This window comes from Canis lupus, chromosome 6 (genome assembly GCF_011100685.1).
Source record: "Canis lupus familiaris isolate Mischka breed German Shepherd chromosome 6, alternate assembly UU_Cfam_GSD_1.0, whole genome shotgun sequence".
NCBI lineage: Eukaryota > Metazoa > Chordata > Mammalia > Carnivora > Canidae > Canis > Canis lupus.
Genome location: NC_049227.1, coordinates 27309023 through 27329992, shown reverse-complemented (window position 1 = coordinate 27329992; position 20970 = coordinate 27309023). Strand labels below are relative to the sequence as shown.

General features: G+C 41.2%; 1 long non-coding RNA gene across 3 annotated transcripts; it reads right to left on the bottom strand.

Moving 5' to 3' along the window:
• Positions 1–661: 661 nt before the first annotated feature.
• LOC111096295 lies at positions 662–17188 on the bottom strand. Of its 3 annotated transcripts, XR_005360370.1 has the most exons (5): positions 17013–17188; positions 15840–16595; positions 15435–15584; positions 14971–15028; positions 662–921 (listed from the first exon to the last, which is right to left on the bottom strand). It is a non-coding gene; the product is annotated as an uncharacterized LOC111096295 (long non-coding RNA). The 3 variants fall into 3 exon arrangements; XR_005360368.1 differs by lacking the exon at positions 14971–15028; XR_005360369.1 differs by lacking the exon at positions 14971–15028 and having other exon boundaries at positions 15840–16023.
• Positions 17189–20970: the final 3782 nt, after the last annotated feature.

Here is a 20970-nt window from a genome sequence, read left to right as displayed (position 1 = left end):
TTGGGAGCACCACAGGTAGAGATGGAAACACACCTCAACTTTTGAAATTAATTAATTCATTCATTCATTAGAGAGACCTGTGGCAGGCCAGGTCTTCTGGAAGCAGATGTGGATTTGAAGTCTAGGGTGTGAGGTATGTGGTAAGAAACTACACCGGGAAGAAGAAAGGGCATTAAGTGGGTTGGAGATACAGTAAGAAGTAAAATCACATGTCAGGCAGGTCTTAGCTCTGGAGCAAGTACCAGGTCACACCTGGAGTGACATGAATGGGTCCTTAGCTCCTACCCCTGTTTCATGAAGTCACAGGGTGTGTGGGCTGACCTTGAAGGAGCTGACAGCTGGAGGCGAGCTTCCAGCCAACACTCCCTAGAGCCAGGCAGCAAGTCGTCTTCAGAGGGACACTTGTACAGGACACTTCCTCTACATTCCAGTGTTGCAGGTTTCAAGCTCAAACCTGTGCACTTTCAGAAGTCTGGCCATCGGGTGTCCACTGAGTTCCTGCTGTCTTCGAAGAGGAGCCACAAATAGTCCAATTCCCAAATTAGAAGTCACGTCCTGTAAGTGCTTGCTGACTTGGCAGCAGCAACACTGACATAATTTCACAAATAATGATGTTATCCGAGGCAAAAGTTGCATTAGATCAATTACCACTCTATTTTGGTGCCATCTGAGTAGCTTGCTCTCAATGTTTATTTCAGTTCGCCTATTTTTAAACCAAAGCTCTCAGGCTTCTGAACCACAACCATGAGTACACCTTCCTTATCCAGTCCTTGAGAGCATGTGGCTCACTTTTTGAACTAAAGACAATGATTTGAATACCCTGCCCCCCAGTCTCTCTTCTCAGTTCCCTTTCTTTGTGTCCTTTAATTGGCAGGAGTGGGGGGTGGTGGTTCAGCTACAAACAGCGTCCAAAATTTAAGGCTTAAAAAAAGAAAAGAGAGAATGTTGTTATTTTCGGAGATTATAAGGCGATTAATTTACACCGTGACAACAGAAGGTATGGGTTGAACTGGAGGTTATCTTCCTATTGGAGAAGGATGTTGAACCTTAGTAGAGCTGGACTGTCAGGAGAAGTCCCTAACCTAAGATGCACACCCGTGTGGCTGGTGTTATGGGTTGAGCTGTGTGGCCCCAAAATTCATCTGTTGAAGCCCTAAAGCCACTATCTCAGAAAGTGACCTTATTTGGAAATAGAATCATTACAAAGATTGAAATGTGGTCGTTAGGGTAGGCACTAACCCCTTAGTGTCTTTTAAAAAGGGGAAATTTGGACAGACAGGCAGAGGGAAGAAGGTGTGGAGAGACACAGGGAGGAGAGGCCATTGTTATACGAGCTGAGTACACAAAGTGTCCCGCAACACCACCACTGCCCCCCAAAGAAGGAAAAACCCCAGTCCTCCTCCTGTGTGTTTCCTTTGCTCTCATACGACTACCACACAATACTTCTGACCCAGATGTCTGGGGGCTCTTCCCACACCACCAAGCCATGCTGCAGCCATCTGGGTGTCCTACAACTTCATTCTAACACTGTCAACCTGGAGATAGTGTCACATCCCACAGGTTAAGGGCTCAGTCCCCCAAGACTGGCTTCTCTCCCTACTTGAGATACCAGTCACAAGTAGTAGGTCCCCTGATTTACCCACAATGTCTCACTTGGCTACAAATCAGAGGTTCCCATGACCTCCCCCACGTGGATTCCATTACTTGCCAGAACAACTCATAGAATGTAGGGGAACACTTACTGACATCAAGCAGTTTATTAAAGGGTATGACAAAGGAAATAAGGATATGGATGGATAACCAGGTGAAGACTTCTATTGGGTAAGGTCTGAGAGGAGGGTCCCAAGCACAGGAGTTTCTGTCCCCCTGGAATGGAAGTTGTCACCATCTCAGTATGTGGATATGTTCCCTAACCTGGAAGCTCCTAAAACCCATACTATTGGGATTTTATGGAGGCTTCCTCTAATAGCCATGATCAGTTATGAACTTTATTTCTGCCCCTCTCCCCTCTCTGGACAGTTAGGCATGTATGGTTGGGGGAGGTTACTGAAAATTGCAGGCTTCTAATCATGACTTGGTCTTTCTGGGGACCAGCCCCCATCCAGGAGCCCACCAGAGTCACCTCAGTAGAACAAAGGAAGCTCTCAGTGCTCTTACCACTTAGGAAGTCACAAGGGTTTTAAGAATTCTGTGCATGGGGATCCCTGGGTGGCGCAGCGGTTTGGCGCCTGCCTTTGGCCCAGGGCGCGATCCTGGAGACCCGGGATCAAATCCCACGTCGGGCTCCGGGTGCATGGAGCCTGCTTCTCCCTCTGCCTGTGTCTCTGCCTCTCTCTCTCTCTCTGTCTCTCTGTGTGTGTGTGTGTGTGACTATCATAAAAAAAAAAAAGAATTCTGTGCATGGAACGAGGGGCAGAGCCCAATGTATACATTTCTATAATCTCCCACCTCCAAATATGTTGAAGCCCTAGCCCTCCATGTGATGTTATTTGGAGGTGAGACCATTGTTGAAGCTGCTCAGGCTGGGGCTCTTTGTTAAGGGAGCCCTAGCAAACTAGCCCAGCTAGGATCGATCGGGAGAACACTGGCCATATGATCCTGATGGATTGCCCTAGTTCCAGGGTGAACCGTTCTCCAAGTCTCAGGAAGTGGAGAAATTTGGAGGATATAGTCCTGCTCCTGGGCAGGGGACCCATGAGGAAATAAAAAAAGCACTTCCCTGTGCCCTTTCCCTCCTCTCCAGCATTGTCTTCACCTTTTCATTCCCTGCCCACCCCCCCCCCCCCCGCCCCCGCCCCGGCCGCCCAGTGTCTCTTAGAATCTATTAGATGGCAGATGTGCTGGCTCTAACCCAGGGCTCCTCCATGATTCACTGCCTTCAGGTATGAAATGGGCATTATAAAACCATCCACGTGGAAGTGCTAATCCGAGGAATCCAAAGGATCGTATGTGCAACTGAAGTGCAGGCACGTAGTAAGTGCTCAGGAAACAGACACTACAACGGCCATTACTGTGGCAGCAAAAACTTTACGTTATACTTAGTCATTATCCATCACTGTAATTAAAAAGCAGAAATTATAAGTAATGGGTGGATCATTATTTATTTATTTGCTCATTATTATTATTTGTAAAAGAGGACTCTTTTGATCTCTCACTCTTGGGATGTGCCAAGGGTGACGTAAGCCTGGTTCTACAGTTTATAAGCAATGGGCTCCGGGTGAGTGCTTACGGGTCTGTAGGGATGGATGTGAAAGGGGTCCCAAAGCACACTGAGAGATTGCAGAGGATAAAGGTAAGGGTAGGGCAGGGAAAATGGCCATCCTGATGAAGGAGGAGTTGAGTGGGAAAAGAGGGCGAGGGGTGGAACCCCGTAACTGGGTGGGTTTTTTAAAAAGATTAATTAATGGATACATGTGTGCAAGTGGATGGAGAGGCAGAGGCAGAGAATCTCTCCCCAGCACAGAGCCCAATGCGGGCTCAATCCCATGACCCATGAGATCATGATCTGAGCCAAAACCAAGAGTCAACCAACTGAGCCACCCAAGCATCTCCCTGTAACTGGGTGGTTTTGAAACATCTGATAACTTTGGGGAAGAGGCAAGAAGAGTGATGAGTTTGTTTCCTACTCCCGCACTCACTCCCTCCAGTTGGTTAGTATGGAAGATGGAGCCCTTCATGCTTCACACGATACTCCTATGTCTTGGTTATCTCTTTGGAGACAAAGACTTGCAAACATTTTCATGTTCTCCAGGGCCCAGAAAACATTCCAACTATGGTGATAATAAGAATTTAGGGTGGTTTTTTGTTGTTGTTTGTTTTTCTTCTTGCCTATGTTATTGTTTTGAGTCCTAATCTGTGTCAGGACCTTCAGTGACAAGCCATGTTGAACATATTTTTTATTCTCTTCACAATTCCATAATGTAGACTGTACTGCTACCCCATCTTGGAGAGATAAGAAAACCCAGGGGCAGACTTCAAGAGGCAAAGTAACTTGCTCAAGGTTCCAGACCTGGTAACCCCTGTATTAGTTGGCTAGAGCTGCCATGCAGAGTATTGCAGACTGGGTGGCTCAAAAAACAGAAATTTATTTTCTCATCATTCTGGAAGCTAGACGTCTGGAAGCAAGGTGAAGAAGGTGTCAACAGGGATTGTTCCTTCCCAGGCTTCTCTTCTTGCTTCATTGATCTCCATCTTCTCCCTGTGTCTTTATTTGGTTTTCCCTCTCTGCATGTCTGTGTCCACATCCTCTTATGAGGACACCAGTCAGATGGGATGACCATGATGACCTCATTTTAACTTAATTAGCCCTTTAAAGACCCTAACCCAAATACAGTTACTCTCTGAGATACTGGGGGTTGGGATTTGTACCTACAACTTTTTGAGAGATATCACTGAGCCCATAACAAGCCCTCCCCCTACCTGTGTACGTGTGTTGTCGGGTCTAAAACCCATAGCATTGTTGAAGCTGCATGGTTTCTGGTATGATCCGAACACTAACGGCACCTAGAGTGGTGATTGTTTTCAGCTATTCTGACTACATCTGGGAGAAGGTCTTAACCAGCTGCTAGTGACTTTAACACTTTTCCAAAGCTTGCAGGTCTCCTTTGAACAAAGATCACTATCTGTCTAACTACACAGAATGTGATAGCCTTGCTTCTTTTCCTTGTATTTATTTTTCCAGGGATTTTCTAGTCACAGTAGGGAAAACCAGCCTTTCCTTCTAGGGTAGTGATGTCAAGTTTGCTTCTCAAATAAATGTACCTTTTCAAAAAGAAGGAGTCCATTTTTTATTCTTTTAAGTTTTTATTTTAATTCCAGCTAGTTAACATGCAGTGTTATATTAGTTTCAGGTGTACAATAGGGTGATCCAACAATTCTATACATTACCCGGTGCTCATCACCATAAGTGTGCTCTGAATCCCCATCACCTGTTTCACTCATCCCTTCACCCCTCTCCCCTTTGGTAACCACCAGTTATTCTCTAGAGTTATGAGTCTGTTTCTTGGTCTCTCTTTCTTTCTCTTTCTCTCATTCTTGTATTTTTCTCCTTTGTTTTGTTTCTTAAATTCCACATATGAGTGAAATCATATCGTATTTGTCTTTCTCTGATTGACTTATTTTGCTTAGTATTATACTCTAGTTTCATCCATGTCATTGCAAGTGGAAATATTTCATTCCTTTACAGTTGAATAACATTCCATTGTGTGTATTTGTATATATACATATATATATATATATAGTATATATTGTTTTTATTTTTCCTCTTGCCTATGATGTTGAGTCCTAATATATATGTATATATATATAGTATAGTATATGTTGTTGTTTTGAGTCCTAATTATATTTTTTATATATATATATATATACATGATACAATGTGTATATTGTATCTTCTTTATCCATTCATTTAGCCATGGACACTTGGGCTTGCTTTCATATCTTGGCTATTGTAAATAATGCTGCTCTAAACATAGGGATGCATGTATCTCTTTGAATTAGTGTTCTTGTATAGTTTGAATACATACCCAGTAGTCCAATGGCTGAATCATATGGTTGTTCTACTTTTAACTTTTTGAGAAACCTCTGTATTGTTCCCCAAAGTGCTGCATCAGTTTGCATTCCCACCAATAGTGCAGGAGGGTTTTCCTTTCTCCACATCCTTGCCAACACCTGTTGTTTGTTGTGTTTAGATTTTAGGCATCCTGACAGGTGTGAGGTGGTATCTCACTGTAGTTTCAATTTGCATTTCCCTGATGATGGGTGATCTTGAACACCTTTTCTTTTTTTTTTTTATGATAGTCACAGAGAGAGAGAGAGGCAGAGACACAGGCAGAGGGAGAAGCAGGCTCCATGCACCGGGAGCCCGACGTGGGATTCGATCCCGGGTCTCCAGGATCGCGCCCTGGGCCAAAGGCAGGCGCTAAACCGCTGCGCCACCCAGGGATCCCTTGAACACCTTTTCATGTGTCTGTTGGCCATCTGTAAATCTTCTTTGGAAAAATGTCTGTTCATGTCTTCTGCCTATTTTTTAATTGCATTATTTGTTTTTTTTTTTTTTTTTTTTGGCTGTTGAGTTTTGTAAGTTCTTTATAGATCTTGAATAATCATATATATATATCTGATATATCATTTGCAAATATCTTCTCCCATTCAGTAGGTTGTCTTTTAGTTTTGATGATTGGTTCCTTCACTATGCAGAAGCTTTTTATTTTATTTATTTTTTTAAAGATTTATTTATTTGAGAGAGAGTGTGTAAGAGATGGCATGTCCACATGCACAGGATGGAGGGGCAGAGGGAGAGGGAAAGAGAATCCCAAGCAGACTATGTGAACTGAGTGCGATGCCAGACATGGGGCTGATCCCACCACCTAGAGATCATGACCTGAGCCAAAACCAAGAATCAGATGCCCAACCAACTATGCCACCCAGGCACCCCAGAAGCTTTTTATGTAGTCTCAATAGTTTATTTTGGCTTTTATTTCCCTTTCCTCAGGAGACGTGTCTAGAAAGAAGTTACTACAGCTGATGTCAAAGAATTAACTGCCTGTGTTCTCTTCCAGGATTTTTATGGTTTCAGGTCTCACATTTAGGTCTTTCATTCATTTTGAGCTTATTTTTGAGTATGGTGTACGAAAGTGGTCCAGTTTCATTCTTTTGCATGTTGCTGTCCAGTTTTTCTAAAAAATTTGTTGAAGAGGCTTTTTCCCATTGAGGATTCTTTCCTGCTTTCTTGAAGATTAATTGATCATCTAATTGTGAGTTTATTTCTGGATTTTCTATTCTGTTCCATTAGTCTGTCTATTTTTGTGTCAGCACCATACTGTTTTGATTATCACAGTTTTGTAATATAACTTGAAGTTCCGAATTGTGATGCCTCTAGCTTTTCTTTTCTTTCTCAAGGTGGCTTTGGCTTTTTGGGGTCTTTTGTGGTTACATGCAAATTTTAGGACTGTTTGTTCTAGCCCTGTGGAAAATGCTATTGATATTTTGATAGAGATTGCATTAAATGTGTAGATTGCTTTGGGTAGTTTAGACATTTTAGCAATATTTGTTCTTCCGGTCCATGAGCATGGAATTTTTTTCCCATTTCTTTATGTCCTCTTAAATTTCTCTTTTTTTCCTCTTCAATTTCTTTCATGAGTGTTTTATAGTTTTCAGAATACAGGTCTTTTGCCTCTTTGGTTAGGTTTATTCCTAGATATCTTATTATTTTTGGTGCAATTGCAAATGAGATTGTTTCCTTAATTTCTCTTTCTACTGCTTTGTTATTGGTGTGTAAAAATGCAAGAGATTTCTATACATTGATTTTGTATCCCGTGACTTCACTAAATTGGCTTGTAAGTTCTAGCAATTTTTCAGTGGAGTCTTTAGGGTTTTCTAAATATAGAATCATGTCATTTGCAAACAGTGAAAGTTTTACTTCTTCCTTAATTATTTGGATGCCTTTTGTTTCTTTTTGTTGTCTGATTGGTATGGCTGGTACTTCCAGTGCTATGTTGAACTAAAGTGGTGAGAGTGGACATCCTTGTCTTGTTCCTGACTTTAGGTGGAAAAAAGCTCTGTTTTTCCCCATTAAGGATGAGATTAGCTCCATAGCTTTTTCATATATGGCTTTTATTATGTTGAGATTTGTTCCTGCTAAACCTACTTTGTTGAGGGCTTTTTATCATGAATGGAAGTTGTACTTTGTTAAATTAGTATTTTTTGCATCTATTGAAATGATTGTATGGTTCTTATCCTTTCTCTTATTGATGTGATGTGTCAATATTATATATCTATTAATATTTTATTGATTTTCATATATTGAACCACCCTTGTATTCCAGGAATAAATCCCATGTGATTGTGGTGAATGATCTTTTTAATGTATTGTTGGATTAAGTTTCCTGGTATTTTGTTGAGAATTTTTGCATGTGTGTTCATCAGGAATATCGGCCTGGACATCACTTTTTTTAGTGGTGTCTCTATCTGGTTTTTGTATCTGAGTAATGCTGGCCTCATTAGTGAATTTGAAAGTTTCCTTTCCTTTTATATTTTTTGGAATAGTTAAGAATAGGTTTAATGCCATCTGGTCCTGGACTTTTGTCTGTTGTGAGTTTTTTGACTACTAATTCAATTTCTTTGCTGGTTATTAATCTGTTCAAATTTTCTATATCTTCCTGTTTCAGTTTTTGTAGTTTATATGTTTCTAGGAATTTATCCATTTCTTCCAGGTTGTCCAATTTGTTGGCATCTAGTTTTTCATAATATATTCCTATGATTGTCATTTCTGTGTTGTTGGTTGCCATTTCTTCTCTCTTCATTGGTGATTTCGCTTATTTAAGTCCTTTCTTCTTTTTTTCTTGATGAGTCTGGGTAGAGGTTTATCAACTTTATTGATTTTTTTTTTCAAAGAACCAACTCCTGGTCTAATTGATCTGTGCTATTGTTTTTCTAGTTTCTATATCATTTATTTCTGGCTCTAATCTTTATTATTTCCTTCCTTCTGCTGGTCTTAGGTTTTGCTTGTTCATTTTCTAGCTCCTTTAGATGGGAGGATAGGCTGTTTGAGACTTTTCTTGTTTCTTGAGGTCAGCCTGTATTGCTATAAACTTCTCTCTTAGAACTGCTTTTGCTGCATCCCAGAGGCTTTGGGCCATTGTGTTTTTATTTTCATTTGTCTCCATGTACTTTTTTATTTCTTCTTTTATTTCCTGGTTGATTCATTCATTGCTTAATAGCATGTTATTTAATCTTCGTGTATTTATGATCTTTCCTGATTTTTCCCTGTAGTTGACTTCCACAGTTTCATAGCTTTGTGGTCAGAGAATAGGCATGGTGATTTTGATCTTCTTGAATTTGTTGAGGTTTGTTTTGTAAGCTAAAATGTGATCTATTTTGGAGAATGTTCCATATGCACTTGAAAGGAATGTGTATTTTGCTGCTTTAGGATGGTATGTTCTGAATATATCTGTTAAATCCATCTGTACTGGTGTGTCATTCAAAGCCATTGTTTCCTTGCTGATATTCTGTTTACATAATCTGTCAGTTGATGTAAGCGGGATGTTAAAGTCCCCTACTATTATTACTTTATTATTGATTAGTTCCTTTATGTTCGTTATTAACTGTTTTGTTTATTTGGGTACTCCTGTGTTGGGTGCATAAATATTAACAATTGTTATATCTTCTTGTTGGATTGTCCCCTGTATTATTACATAGTGTCCTTCTTTGTTGTTACAGTCTTTGTTTTAAAGTCTACTTTTTCTGACATAAATATTACTACTCTGGGTTTCTTTTGACATCCATTTGCATGATAGATGTTTCTGTATTCCCTCACTTTCAATCTGTAGGTATCTTCAGGTCTAAAACAGGTCTCTTGTAGGCAGTATATAGATGAGTCTTGTTTTTTCTCCATTCTTTAATTATTATTATTTTTTGAAGATTTTATTTATTTGTTCATGAGAGACACAGAGAAAGAGAGGGGCAGAGAGACACAGGCAGAGGGAGAAGCAGGCTCCATGCAGGGAGCCCGACGTGGGACTCGATCCCAGGTCTCCAGGATCACGCCCTGGGCGGAAGGCAGCGCTAAACCGCTGAGCCACTGGAGATACCCTTTCTCCATTCTTTAAGAGTGAATCCATTTAAAGAAACAAAAGTAGTGAGCAGATTAGATGAAGAGTGGTTCATGGAGATGACAGTCTGTAGAAGTTCTTACAATGACTAAATGTAAGGAACCACCCATCCTCACTGCAGCCACAGGTACTGCTGAAACACAGAAAAGGAATCGTAAAGTCTGGGAGAGAAAATTTCTGAAGGAATGCCCCAGCTGGGGCTGTTGGGAGCAACTCAGGAGGGTCTGGGGCTGAAACTCTGGAGTCTTACACTGTGCTACAAAGCTGACTCACGAGGTACAGACCCCACCTGGGCAATTCCGCCCTTTTCAGCATTTGGCTTCAGAAACTCTCTTTCTTCTCCCAAGGGCTAAGAGCTTGTCAGTTTCAGCAAAGTCTTCTTTTCCTTAAATTTTCCCATCAAACAGTGCTGGGATGCTGCCTCTGGTGGTTCTTTGCTGCTCACCTCTTCACAGATTTTCCCAGAAGCCCATCAGGAAGGTGCTTACTGAGATAGGTGGGTTCCAACACCAGCTTCGTCACTGAGCAGCCACCAGTCTCCGGACAGGTTACATGACCTCCCTGGATCTCAGTCTTCTCATCTGCAAAATGGGACTAACTATAGCCAGCTGTGCCAGTCAAGCAGGAAATCGCCTCCACAATGAGCTTCTGGCACCAGGTAAGCACTCAATAAACAGTAGCTATTATTAGCTTCCCCCAGGGCAGAGAAATGTAAATGTATACTTGCCAAGTGTTCTGGGAGTGTAGCCAAAAATCACCCCACCTCAGATGAAAATTTTTCCCAGCCTTGAGTTTAGGATTCTACTCTGTAATATATCTGCATTTGTTTTAATATAAAAATAATGCTTTAAATTACTACCAAAGACAATTAGTGCTCTAGAAAAGTATCCACTGCCATGAGCCCATCATTCCCTTGGATATAAACAACTTGAGCTTTGAGAGGCATGTAGGAATACCCTTTAATGTAATGGTTTTCAACAAAGAGCAGCTTTGTCCATAGGGTATTTAGCAAAGTCTGGAGACATTTTGGGTCACAACTTGGGGGTAGGGTATGAGTGCTACTGGAATCGAGTGGGTGGAGACCAAGGATCTTCTAAACATCCTACCATGTGTAGGATGGCCCCCTCACAACAAAAAGTATCTGGTCTCAAACGTCAAGAGTGCAGGCATTGTATCCAGAAGGCTTTGTTGTTGAAGCAAGACTGGCTGGTTTGCTCTCATTCTCTCCCTCCTCCCCCTCTCTCCAACCAATCCTTCCTTATCATATCTCTGTCTTTGAGTGTTGTGGCTCTACGTGTGGAATAATGGAATGTTGCATTTATTGGCAAACTATTTTGAGAATCTCTATTTTAAAATGGGGATGGGGGCTTTATGGCAACAGGAGACATTTATACTGCCCTGTATTGCACGCCTCTTTAGACCAAAGCAGTAAGTGCCCAAATGCTGTCCTAAGCCCACACCAGCCCAGTAGTGCTCTGGAGTGACAGACTGGTCCCTCAAGAGATGGCAGTGAGCTGAGGCAGACCTCAGCAAAGCTATGCTGAGAACAGTTCGGGTCTTCCCACCTTCTCTGCCTGCCCTCATCTCCCTCTTCTGGACACTTCTAACTCCTAGGCGGGTTCATATTCTCAACCATCTACCTAAAATATTGCCTGGAATGTCAGTATTGTCAGGAGAAACAGAACCAATGGGATATGCATATATTTCTAGAAGGATATTTATTATAAGGAATTGGCTCCCATAATTATGGAGATGGGTGAGTCCAAGTCTGCAATGTGGGCTAGCTTGTTAGAGACCTAGGAGAGTACATGGTACAGTTCCAGGCCAAAGGCAGTCTGCTGGAGAATTCCCTCTTGCTCAGGGAGGCCCATCTTTTTGTTATATTCATTCCTTCAACTGATTGGGTGAGGCCCACCTACATTATGGAGGATGATCTGCTTACTCAAAGTTTACCAATTCAAATGTTCATCTCATCCAAAGCACTCTCCAAGTTAATGAATAAAATTAACTCTCACACCTGCTGACTAGGATGGTGGGATAAATCATGAGACTCTAACCTCATCCTGATATATGATTATCACATGTGCCCATCTCAAACCAGTATTGTCCAAATGTTGTTGCTATTGCTGATGTTCTTATTGGTTGTGGTAAAGGGGATGTTAGAAGGAAGAATAGGGGCTCACTTCTTTGGGCCAGCCTGAGGTTTATTCTACTGAGCAGCAACATGCTATGTTCCAGAGCAGGGATTGGCGAACTTCAGCCTGCTGCCTATTTTTGTGAATAAAGTTTATTGGAGCATAGCCATTCACTTACAAATTGTCTGTATCTGCTTTCATGCTACAATGGAAACATTGAGTATTGGTATGGAGCCCCTAAATATTTACTGTCTAGCCCTTTACAGAGAAAGTTTGCCAAACCCTCTTTGAAAGCATGGATTCTTAGGGTGCTGGGTGACTCTGTCAGTTTACAGTCTGACTTTGGCTCAGGTCATGATCTCCAGGTCCTGGAATCAGGCTCTGTGTTAGGCTCTCTGCTCAGTGGGGAGTCTGCTTGTCCCTCTCCCTCTGCCTCTCTCTCTCTCTCATAGATAAATAAAATCCTTAAGAAAAAAAAGCATAGACTTTATAGGCAGACTGTCTGGTTTTCATTCCTCATTCCTCTACCTACTGGCTGTGTGATTTGAGCAAGTTACTTAACCTCTCTGTGCCTCAATCTTCCACTCTGTATATTGGGAACAATAATAGCATCTTCATAGAAACATACTTGAAAAGTGCTAGTAATGAGGCCTGTCTCATTAAGTGCTCCATAGTTGTTGGCTTTCAGTATTATCCTAAGCCAGTATTTGTTTCCTGAAGGTATGTGAAGGATGACAGGACCAATTTGGCTGGAAAAGCTATTGAGGACATTGTGTTTGTTTTGTTTTGTTTTGTTTTGTTTTGTTTTTTAAGGTGGTGGTCACCAAGAAGAAGGGAATATTGGAGAGAATTAGGAAGTTTGACATGCAAAAGGTAATGTCAGCCTCTCTCCTGAGACAGCTACAGTGAAACCTGTCACTTATCAGTGCTTTTAAGGGTGTATGAGTTGGAGGTGCATGTTACCATGCTGTTTCCAAGACAGGGCACTGGGTGAGAGCAAGAAGAGCCCCCTGAATCTGGTTGCACAGTTTTTTTTTTTGCGGGGGGGGGCACCCAGGGACACTTGCTGTCTCCTGGGGTCTCTGGACATGGGTAATTCCTGAGGATCCAAGGGGATACATTTCTAGTGGTGGAATATGAGACACATTCACATACAGGCAGTAGGGAGACTCAGGGAGTACGGATCCTAACCACTGCTCACAAAGCAAGCATCTACTTTTCCTATTGCAGCTGGTTCTAGACATAAGAAAGCCACCATCCATGTGGCCACTATAGGTCAGGATTGCAAGTGGCTGACTATGGGTGAAATGGAGTTGGCAGATACATTTTTTTAAAAGATTTTATTTATTTATTTATTTATTTATTTATTTATTTATTTATTTATTTATTTATGATATAGAGAGAGGCAGAGAGATAAGCCCCACGGGGAGCCTGATGCAGGATTCAGTAGCAGGACCCCAGGATTACGACCTGAGCCAAAGGCAGATGCCCAACCACTGAGCCACGCTGGCAGAGACATTTTATTTAGTCTAAGCAATTTTTTTTAAAACTGAGCCAGGTTTTTAAAATCTAGGGGTTTTGCACATACATACAAAATGTCAATGTCTTCCTTATCTTGAAACATTAGGAAATGCAACAAGAACCCTCCTTCCCACATGACAACAATAGGCTAAAATTGGGCATCCTGTGCACTCCGAGTCACCCACAGTCCCCACCACTCCCTTTTGTCCTACATCTGGCCCCCAGAATTCATTCCTGTACTTGCTGGACCCCTGTAGGCATGAATTTGCAAGTTCTATTTCACATGTTTGCTAGAAGTGCCAGTAGAGGAGGAGAAGATATTTTTTAAAAGCATAACCTATAGCTGATGAATTTTTTCTGAATAAAATTCTTTCTGACTAAAATAAAGCTCCTGTAGATTCTGGAGTCATAAATAGTCCCTCACTTTACATTTAGGGAAACCAAGATTTAAAGAAATTCGTGGGCAGCCTGGGTGGCTCAGTGGTTTAGAGCCGCCTTCAGCCCAGAGCATGATCCTGGAGACTCAGGATCGAGTCCCGCATCAGGCTCCCTGCATGGAGCCTGCTTCTCCCTCTGCCTGTGTCTCTGTCTCTCTCTCTGTGTCTCTCATGAATAAATAAAATCTTAAAAATATATATAAAAAATAAAGAAATTCATTATTTTGTTCAGAGGATTAATAAACAAGTCCTTAAACTCCTGGGATGTGTGTGTGTGTGTGTGTGTGTGTGTGCTGTGCGTGGTGTGAAAGGAGAGGAGAGGGAAGGGGAAGGAAGGAAGAAGGGGGGGGAAGAGATTTGCAGAGAGGTAAGAGAGAAAGTTATATTGACATGGACTATAGAGCAAACTTTTTCTCTTTTAATATAACATTTTTGTTAATCTGAAGAACAGAAATTTTCACCACCCTTGGAATTATTAAAATGGAAGTGTCTGTCCTTCCCTTCATTTGATCCCTCCCTCCTCTCCTAAAGTAGAGAAATAATAATATCTGATTGGGAAGATGAGATCTGGAGGTGATTTAGCTCTCAGCCTCTTGGACTTTCTTTTGGGGTGCTGGCCTTTCCCCCAACCAAGGGTGCCTTACATGGAGTCAACGTGCCTGGGTCAGGGCTCGGGGCTGGCCTTGTGGAGACAGGAGTGAATGCCCACCTCTCTCTGTCTTCACTCCTGGGGCCCAGCACAGTTCTCTTGCAGTTGGCGGGGTTAAGTGTTCTTGTTCCCCTGCCACTCCTCTTTAGTGGATCCCAGGACCCAGGCTCAGGGGCAGATACCAGAGAACCACTTTGGGGTCAAAGGTCCAAGCCATACCCTCCAGCCCAGAATTACCAATAATAAAGGTGATACATTAGCCAGCAATTTGTTTCTATGCCTACTTCTCAGTTGGTGCATAATGCAAAGGTAAAAAATGGGAGTGTTTCTAAATGACATGTGATGGGATTTCAAGAGGGGCAACAGCCAAACTTCCGCTCTGTGGGTTCGTCCAGAATCAAGGAATAGAAACAGCTCAGAGAAGATGACCTTCAGCAGTAAGGTCAGAGTCTGCTTTGGGCGAGTTGGTATAGACCACATCCCACATCAACACATTTGTGTTTATCAGTGGTTGTTACCACAAACATTTAGTCTTGGGCCAATTATGCCCCTGTGCCTGGGGAATCGTAACCAGTTCACCCGACAGACAGAGGGCATGGCCCTCGATAGGATGCATACCATGGTTGACCGGTTGGCCAATTGTCCTATTCTTGTTGCCTTCCATCAGGTTTTCTTTCTGTTTTATTTCCACAAAGAGAGAGGAAACTGTGAACAGATTGGCAGACCAGATAAGAGAGCAAGATCCCTCTGTACATTAATCACTTCCACAGACCTCTTCAGTTCCCAAATCATCAGAAACCATTAGATCTGTTTAACAGCAGGAGTTTTAGAGACAACCCCATTCATTCCAGAGTTCAGGCTAATGGGTTCATGGGCTTCAAGGTTTCTTGCTGCCTGCCAGTCCTTTGTGTTGAAAGCATCTTTAAAACACATCAACTCAAAAATGTATATAAGCGAATGTATCCTAGAAAAGGTGGGACTCTAGTCTAAGCATGGGTTGTCTCTTCATTGCCAATTGTAATGCAACCATTGGCTTCATCTAGAATATCCCCACCATCCGCATGGAAAATTTATTTGCTCACCTTGCTTTTACTTCCTTTCTGCAACCTTAGCCGTTTTGAGAGGCACTTTCTCAATTATGTAGACAACCACATATTGTGTGATTCATTTATGTAAAATGTCCAGGAAAGGTAAATCCATAGAGACAAAAAGTAGTTCATGGTTGCCAGGAGCTAGAAGTGGGAACAGGGGTTAACTGTACATGGGCAAGTGGGATCTTACTGGGGGGGGGGGGAGGCTTCAGGGGGATGAAAAAAATAGACTATGGTGAGGGTCATACAACTTGGTAAATTTGCTAAAAAGTGTTAAACTGTACAACTAGAATGGGTAAATATTATGCTTTATAATTTATACCTCAATAAAGTTACTTATTTAGAAAAGGAAGAAAGTGAAGTAGATACTGTGACAATTGTTGATGTCTTACTCACATCTCCAAGGCCTTTAGTTTCCATGCAGGCTCACTGGCTCCCACCTCCAGTCCGAAGAGCTCCTTGCCTAAGGGCTTTCTCTGGCCACCAGAGCCCGCTCTGTCCACATGCTCATATTCCTTGTGAACAACCCTTGACCTCTCTAACTGCTAGGAATTGGTGTAAAATACCCCAGCTCTCTTGCCTGTGCACACATTTTACATGGTATTTCCCAGAGTTCTCTAACTGCCATTGAACCCTAGTCTCTCATATTGGTAATAAGAGATACATCTTATATGATTCTTCTCCTTCTCTTCCCTGCCTCAATGTCCTACCCCTTCCTTTTGGCATTTTCTGGGATTCCCAATCAAATACAATACTTCCACTTCTACCTTTTTCCCAGGGTCTACTTATAGGGTATCCCAGTAGTGAGGATATATTGGAAATTATTAAAAACTAATAGTTGATTAAATAATTTAAATTGAAGTTAGGCCATAGACTTTGGGGTCTGACTGCTCAGGTTAGAGTCTGAGCCTTACTTTACTACTTATGTGACTCTGCCTAAGCTACTTGGCCCTAAAGTCTTCTATCTCTTGTCTGTCAAGTCAGGATAACCATAGTGTCTATGTTATAGGGATAGTGTGAGGATGTGATGCAGTAGTGCAGCTGGAGCTCTTCACAGAGGAATTGGCACATAGTAACTGTGTAATAAGATGTAATTATATGTGATTTTATGGGGTGATGACTGGTCCATCAAATAATCACAGACATTTGAACCTGAAAAGAAAGGGTTGGTTGGATTTCCTGGGGCTTATTCACAGAGTGTGCCTTTGTAGCCAAAATCATAAAGCTTTGGGCTTATTGCTTGGGTGACAGGAGGACCACTCTCACCAAATGACACCAGCCATTCTGGGGTTAGGCAGAAAGTGGGACAGATGATACCTTATTTTGTCTGGATGAATAAACTAGATTGAATACTTCTCCAAAGGGACCCATTTAACTAAAGTAATTATAAAAAAATTAGTAGAATTAGTTTTATGACCTTTTGAAAAGAAGTAGACACTACCATATTTTATTGGATTCCATGTTAAGCCTGGATTGCAATCCTACTGTGCCTGATTGTAGACTTTGAAAAGTTATTTCCCTTCCCTTAACCTAGGTACTCGTATGTAAAAGGGAAATAGAAATGCCTACCTCTGAGAGGTATCCTGAAGATTACATGACTTATTTTATATAGAGAGAACTACGCAACTGTTAATGCTCCTCCAGTTGATGCTAACTTGGATAGGAATTTGGTTCCTTCCACCTGTAGGAAACAGAGCATGTGTCAGAGCTTAAGTGACCATCATTAAACTGGCAGAAGTGATCCAGCAGACATGGCAAATGCATGGCACATGCACCACCATTCCCCACTCTGCAATAATGGCAGACATTACTAATCGATCATTGCTCTTTTCATTTGAGTTTGGATACAGTCCCAGCATCTTTTCCAGCAGAGCACTCTATGCCACCACCACCAACTGATCAAATTTGGCATGCAAGATGAAAGTTATTTGCCAACTTGTAGTGTAAGCTTAAAAATAACAGAGTTGAGCACAAATTCTGATACTCAATAAATACTTAATAAGTGGATGACTAAGAATAAATGGAATGAGATTATTTAACACTGCCATCACCTGTGTCTTTACTAACAATCTTGGTCAGAGATCAAGCCCAAATTCCTCGAGTTCCTCTACCCGTCATGTGGATCTTTCCTTAGTGATGGAAAGTTTTGGAGAATACCTGGAGTATTCATAATTATAGTTCCAAAGGAACCTCCTCAGAAAAATCTATATATTGGTATGATCTTATCTGGAGAGATTAAATCTTAAGTAACAGCATTTCTGTCCAGCACCAGCTGCACGGAAACGTCCCAGAAGTCTAAGTTATCTGAAGAGCTATTCTGGCGACGAAGGAGAAATCCTTAATTGGTAGAACATAGCCAACTATTTTCTGACCAGGAGGCACATCTCAAAACTGTATGTCAGGAGGCTGCAACTGAGCTGTAATGCTGAGGCCGATGGCGATCTCCTTAGGAAATTGGTTTTAGCCGTAGGAATGACTGCTCTTTTAAAGCAAAAAGACCGGCATCTGACATCAAGTCTGCAATTCCAAACAGCCCATGCTATTAGTCACTGCAAGATTGATTCATGCTCCAAGTTTTGCTTTTTTCTATTATGAATGTGAAAGTATTAATTATATTTATACAATTATGAAAATTAAACACATTGATCATAAATGCAGAAAATCTGAAAGAAGAAAACAAAATCACCCAGGGGTGTCTGGGTGGCTTAGTCAGTTAGGCTGCCAGCTCTTGGTTTTCAACTCAGGTCATGAGGCTAAAATCTGGGGTATTTCCAGTCCGCCTGGGTGGCTCAGTCAGCTAAGCCTCTGCCTTTGACTTAGGTCATGATCCCAGGTCCTGGGATCAAGCCCTCATTCGGGCTCCCTGCTCAGTGGGGAGTCTGCTTCTCCCTCTACCCTCTGCCCCAGCTCGTGTGCTCTCATTCTCTCTCAAATAAATTTTTAAAAATATTTTAAAAACCTGGGATATTTCCAGGGCACCTGAGTTGGTTAAGCGTCTGCCTTTGGCTCAGGTTGTGATTCCAGGGTCCTCCAGTGGAGCCCCATCTGGGGCTCCCTGCTCAGCACTGAGTCTGCTTATCCCTCTTCCCCTACCCCTATTCATGCTCTCTCTTTCTTTCAAATAAATAAATAAAATCTTAAAAAAAATCTGTGGTATTTCCATCTTGTCATTTTTCAACACATATTTTATGATTATGCTTGTATATTACACACAAATATTTTATAACCTGAAGGTTCCTTACAATTTAACTTTATTTTTACAAACTCTCCATACACAATTTTTAAAAAGACTTTTATTTATTTTAGAGAGAGAGAGAGAGTGCAAGCAGGGGGAGGGGCAGAGAGAGTCTCAAGCAGACTCTCTGCTGAATGTGGAGCTGGATGCAGGGCTCGATCTCACAATCCTGAGATCGTGACCTGAGCCAAAATCAGTCAGTAGCTTAACAGCCTGAGCCACACAGGCACTCCTCTCCATCTACATTTTAGTTGTTGCATAAACATTCCAATAAATGAGTATGCCATAATTTACTTAACCATTAGGTGATATTGTTCAAAGTTAAGTTGTCTCTACTGTTTTGCTATTGTAGAGAGGCTATGATGACTATACTTACATATAAAGTTTTCTTCTGTATATATGAGTGTTTCCTTGGAATACTTGATTAGCTTCCAAATCTCTCTCTCTCTCTCTGAGGTATAAATAAAATACATAACATGCTGAAGTATGCCCATCTCAAATGTAGAACACATCTAATTTTACACATATATCCCTAGTGTACAACCATCCAGATAAGGTATAGAACATTTTCAGAACCCCAGAGGTCCCTTCTATTGCATGACTTTTAAACAAAAATGTGCACTTTGCATCCTGGAAACAAACACATGTCCTTCTTTGCCCTAAGAAATTAGTAGCTTCTTTACTGACTCAGAATGCTATCACTGTGTTGGATTATAGCAATATATTCTTTTATTACCATTATGGAAGGGAAGACTCTCCCAAAACAAGCTGCTCAGATGTGTTCCCACTGTCTTTGAAGATTTATTTTTATTTTTATTCTCTAAGTAATCTCTACACCCAGTGTGGGGCTTGAACCTACAACCCTGAGATCAAGAGTGCATGCTTCACTGACTGAGCCGGCCACGTGCCTCTCTATGGTCTTTGAGAGGAAGTCAGAGTACTATTCAAACTCTACAAATGGCCTTTAGTTCTTTTCCGTCTATCCTTGGCACGCTGATTTAGAAAATTTAAAGATACTGCATATTTTCAATTCAGTTTAATAAAAAAATCTTTGGTAGAATCCAGCAATTTTCTTCCTAGCAATTGTGAACTCTACATAATTAGTTTGTTAAATATCCACTCACCATGGATAATAGCATGAATGTTAAAATCTAAAAAGTGTATAAATACATATCAGTAAAAAAATATAATGAATAAAAATAAATATATTTATTAGACTATTCTCTGATTCTTTCTCTGCTCCAATCCTACACACCTTAACCACCATCATCATGGTCCTCACCATGATATTTATTGAGGGTCTACTGTGTGCCAGAGGTCACCTAAATTCTTTATATACAACACTTGATTTAATTTTCACAATGATCCCTTTCCCATTTTACAGAGGAAACTGAGGAGTGAACTCAAGGTGATCTGCCTCCAGAGCCTCTGTGAGGGGAATGCATGCTTGAAATTATAGGTGATGGCAGTTTATAGATCTCTCATTCAGATTTCTGGCAATTGACCTATCTTACATGGTATATGCCAATTCTAGAAAAAAGAAATCTGTACTTATATCCTTGGTGAAGTTGGATACCCCATGTTTTGCAGAGTTAAGAAACAAATGTGGGTTTAGTGGCATAAATATTTTAATGGGTTTATTGAGATATGACTTACATACTGTAAAAATTCACCTGTTTTTATGTGCTTACATTTATGCAAACATTACCATGATCTAATTTTAGAATATTTCCATCAGCCCCAAAAGAAATTACATACCCATTATCCATCACCCCACCACCACCACCACCACCACCAGCCTCCGGGAACCATTAAGCTTCTTTCTATCTCAATAGATTTGCTTATTCTGGACATTTCATATAAATGAAATGATACAGTACACAGTTTTTTGTTTCTGATTTCTTTCTTGAGCATCTTGTTGAGACCTATCCATGTGGAAGCATAAGTCAGTACTTCCTTCCTTTATGTTGCTAAATAGCTGTTCAGTGTACCATTAATGTTTCCACCACGTTAGACATCTTTTGCTCTCATTCCTAACCAGTTTATAAGATGCAGTTTGTTCAAATCTGCCTTCCCTTCTCTCAGGTGAAGTCCTGCTAACCTTTTCCTCCTGTTCTGGTTCATTCTTAAAGAGTTGCTTTCTCCTTCCTTTCTCTGTCTCCTCTGACATTTTTAGTGTTTTGTGTATGTATATTCAGGACTCTCACCCATCTGGAGTTTCCTTGTACATGATATAAGAGCTCAACATTATTTTCTTCCAATGGAAATTTAGTTAAGCCAGCAACATATTTT